The following is a 4,979-nucleotide window of genomic DNA, read 5'->3' as shown; positions in this document are numbered from 1 at the left end:
CTTTGAGATAAGAATACAGAAAACACCTTTTTTATATCACTTTCACAGTAAAACTGTACATACTTGTTAGCTATTTTGTTTTGTTTTTTAATTCTGAATCTAAACATCAAATAGAAAAGGTGTTTCCAGATACATTCTCTAACAGGAGAAAAAGGACTATGAATGAATCAGTAGATTTCTATTATGTAGGAGCAGAACCAGGAGAACATTATACACAGAGACAAATACACTGTGATACAATCAAATGTAATGGACTTCTCTACCAGCAACAATGCAATGATCCAGGACAATTCTGAGGGACTTATGAGAAAGAATGCTATCCACATCCAGAGGAAGAACTGTGGGAGTAGAAACACAAAAGAAAAACAACTGCTTGATTGCATGGGTTGATGGGGATATGATTGGGGATGTAGACTCTAAACGAACACCCTAATGCAAATATCAATAATATGGAAATAGGCCTTGATCAATGACAGAGGTAAAACCCAGTGGAATTGCTCATTGGCTATGGAAGTGGGTGGAGGAGGAGAGGGAAAGAACATGAATCTTGTAACCATGTAAAAATATTCTTAATTAATTAAATTAAATTTTCCAAATTCAAAAAAATATATATTATGTACAATTTGCTTTACTTGTTAAATTATATAATAATTCCAGTTCAGGGAAGTTAGTGAATAGTGGATGTGTAGCATATGTAGCAATGAGTGTGGAGTCAGGAAGATCTGAATTCAAATCCAACTTAAGACACTTACTAGCTGTGTGACCCTGGATAAGTCAATTAACTTATTTGCCTTAATCACCTGATTTGTAAAATGAGGACTATAAAATAATAACAGCAGCTAAGTGACACAATGGATAGAGTGCTGGGTCTAGAGTCAGAAAGACTCATCTTCCTGAATTCAAATCTGGCCTCTGACACTTACTTAGCTGTGACACCCTAGACAAGCCACTTACTTCAGTTTCTTCATCTGTAACAATATAAGCAAAAGAAGAAAGTGGCTAATCATCCCAGTATCTTTGCTAAGAAAACCTCAAATGGGGTCACAAAGAGTCAGACATGACTGAACAACAACAAAAAAATAGTACCTCACTCACAGGATTTTTGTGAGGATCAAATTATTTAATATTCATAAAGCCCTTAGCATAATGCTGGATACATAAAGATGTTTAATAAGTACTTTCTCCTTTCTGTCCTTTCTTCTATTCTTGTTATAATGACTACTTTTTACTCTCTTCTTTCTTTTGCTTTCCTTTTTTTCTTTTTTCTTCTACCCATCTACCTCCCAATTAGAAAAAAAATGTTTTTAATCACAAAAACAAAGCCCTTGTGCGAAACATATGAATATAAGCAAAACACATCCCTATAATTGGTATATCTAAAACTGTATGTTTCATTCTTTATCTTGAGTCTATCACCTCTCTATCAGGAGATGAGGAAAACAGTTCATCATCAATCCTATCGAATTATAGTTGGTTATTTCTCTGAATAGATTTCTTCTATCTTTAAAAAGTAATTTTCTTTATAAATGTTGTTACTGTGTAAGTGGTTTTCCTAGTTCTGTTTATTTCACTTGGCATTAGTTCATACAAGTCTTCTCAGGTTTCCCTGAAATTCTCCCCTTCATCATTTCTCACAATACAATAATATTCCATTGTAATCATATTTTTAATCTGTTTATCAATTCCTCAATTGATGGGCACTCTCTTATTTTCCAATGTTTGGCATAATGAAGGTGTTTCTCTGTAGGAGCCCTTGATTCTTAAACTGAGTAATTTTCTCTCTCCTAAAACTTATCTCAGTATTTGAAACCTAGATTATCATTTTAATGTATGGTACTGTTTTGACCCACTGTGCAAATTTACTAGTTGTTTTGCCAAAACAAACAAACAAACAAAACAACCTCATCCCCTGGCCTCCCTTGACAGTATAGACTACCAACATGAGCACAGAGCCAACACTGACAAGGAAATCATGAAGCCTGGATCTTGACCCTTCAGAACTCTGCATCTGGGGATAAAGCCTAGAGTGGCCCAGATATTGAGAATTCAGTCAAGGAGTAACCCTTCCCCTTCTTTACTTTGAAGTGGTATGGAATGACTCACTCCCATCTAATAGTCAAAGAAGGCAACTTCCAGAAAAATCCTGTACGAACACTGAAACCCCCAAACAATGTACCAATCACTGACAGTCCCCTGACGCTTAATTTTCTCCCACTCTCTGCTTATACACAGAAATCTCCCTTCCTATCCCTCAGAGATCACTTAAACCCTTGTTTGGAACATTCCTGGACTGTGCCCTTTTTTCTCTCTCTTATCCCCAATTAGGTTTCATTTGTTTGTGCCAACTGCTCTCAGAACCACTGTTGCCTACTCATAGACTGCTCGGGCTGATAAATGTCAATGAGCCACTAATAAAGTCTTTCTATAATGACTCCTGGAGTCATCCCTTTTTGCCAAAATCCAAATGATGAGCTGGATAGGCAATAGGTCAAGCCAGGATCATGGGTACCTTAGATTAAGTCCCCTTACTGCTGTACTTCTGGATGGGGAAGGAGAGACAGCCTCATTGCTACCTCCCATCCATCCAGGGGTAGGCAAGAGTCAGGCCACTGAACTATATGCTCCAATAGCCTACAGTCCTATGACCCCTACATCTCCTCCTTCCAAATGGAGATTACTGAGCCAAACAGCGCCCCCATCTCTATCCTAATGAGCATGATACTCAAAAGCAAGAGCTGGGCCTTGGGGTTCAGTGGGAGAGTCTTCCTCAACCAACTAGATCAATAAATTACTGACCAAGAATGAAATGAAGATCATTGACAGCCACTTCGATATCCTGATGATCATGGTACTGTGTTTCAGGACTCTAAAACAAAGGCTAGGTTTTTCAACCTCATGCTTCAGTATTAGGGAAGTCTTTATCCCCTTTAGACCTATGAATGCCGACCAAGACTGTTGACTAGAGCCTCTGGCTGCTTCTCTTAGAGTCTGAACCCTGTAGCTCAGTCACAGAGAATCCCTTCCTCCTATGGTTGAGTTAGAGCCAGTGTCCTTTAGGCAGTGTAAGTGACTATATCAATAGTACTCATTCTACCAAAATGTCTTCATACATGAGTTCTTTTCCTCTTTCTTTGAACTCTAGGATATGGGTCTAGCAGCAATATTGCTCTGTAAAAGTGTATGTACAGTTTAGTGACTTTGGGAGCGTAGTTCCAAATTGCTTTCCAGAATAGTAAAACCAATACATAACTCCATCAATAGTGCATTAATGCACTTATTTCTTTCTCAGCCTCTCCAAAAATTGTCCCTTTGTTGTCATTTTTTGGCAATCTGATGGGTAAAACCTCAGCTTTGCTTTAATTTGCATTTCTCTAATTCATTAATTATTTGGAGCATTTCCTCATTTGGTTGTTGATATTTTAGATTTCTTCCTTTGAAAATTTCCTGTTCTGTGCCCATTTATCTATTTGAGAATGGCTTTGTTCTTATCAATTTTAATGCATTCCCTAGGTAGCTTGGATATGAAATGTTTAGCAGAGAAACGCTGCAAAGATGTTACCTTTCACTTATTGGAGTTTCATTTCCAACTATTAATAAAGAATCAATTTCATTTCATTTCAAAAGTATGTAGGATGAAAGCCAATGGTTTCTGGGGGTTATATATAATTTTGATAATAGTTTGCATTTATGTAATGCTTTATGGTTTACAATGAATTTTTTAAATTTTTTACTTTCTGTCCTAGTAACAACTCTCAGACAGAAGGGCAAGGGCTAGGCAATTGGGGTTAAATGACTTAATCAGGGTCACATAGCTGGGAAGTGTCTGAAGTCAGATTTGAACTTAGACTCCTGACCTGGTACTCTATCCACTGTGCTACATAGCTGCCCCTACATTGTATTTTGCATACATTATCTCACTTTAACTTCACCAAAAAAAAAGGAGGCTAATGATATGGTTATTATTTTTATTTTACAGATAAGAAAATTAAGATTCAGAGAGGAGTTTTGACTTCACTAGACTTGCCCACAATCATACAACCAGTAACAAAGATAGAACTAGAGCTAAAGTCGCCTGACCATGATTAGGAAGCCCAATGTTCTTTTCTTCCCCCTCTCCAAAGATGCCTCTCTACACAAAATCTGATATTTTTAATCTGCCTGTGTTGTTATAAAAATACTATAAAAATCATCTTTTATCCCTAACATTCTCCCTAAAACCTGAAGATCAGAGCAAGGAGAAATGATAGAGAAGGGAAAAAATTTTAATTCAATAAAAATTCATGTATGAAAATATAAGGTAATATAAGTAACATCTGATTTATCATACCTTACTAATATTAATGACTTCCATTACTATTCAGGCAATCAGTGACTACCATGTGTGCCAGGGACCATTATAGGCAGTAGGGACACAAGCAAAAAGGATAAAATAATCCTGACTTGGGCTGAGCTTCTATTCCAAAGGGTAAAACAATAAAGATATATCTAGAAGTGTATTCACTATACTTTCAAGTGAAATAAAGTAGATACAAAAGTAATTAAATACAAGGCAGTTTAGAAAGAAGGGCATTAGCAGTTGGGAATTTGAGGACAGGCTTCATGCAAAAGATGAAACTCTAGCGGTGTCATAAAGAAGGAAAAAGGGGGCAGCTGGGTGGCTCAGTGGATTGAGAGTCAAGCCTAGAGATGGGAGGTCCTAGGTTCAAATCTGACCTCAGACACTTCCTAGCTGTGTGACCCTGGGCAAAACCCTTAACACCTATTACCTAACCCTTACCACTCTTCTGCCTTGGAGCCAATGCACAGTATTGACTCCAAGATAGAAGGTAAGGGTTTAAGTAAGTGAGTGAGAAAGAAAGAAAGAAAGAAAGAAAGAAAGAAAGAAAGAAAGAAAGAAAGAAAGAAAGAAAGAAAGAAAGAAAGAAAGAAAGAAAGAAAGAAAGAAAGAAAGAAAGAAAGGAAGGAAGGAAGGAAGGAAG

Source organism: Gracilinanus agilis, chromosome 1 (genome assembly GCF_016433145.1).
Source record: "Gracilinanus agilis isolate LMUSP501 chromosome 1, AgileGrace, whole genome shotgun sequence".
In the NCBI taxonomy this organism is placed as follows: domain Eukaryota; kingdom Metazoa; phylum Chordata; class Mammalia; order Didelphimorphia; family Didelphidae; genus Gracilinanus; species Gracilinanus agilis.
The sequence above is the reverse complement of the archived record's forward strand: the minus strand, read 5'-3'. Positions refer to the sequence as shown.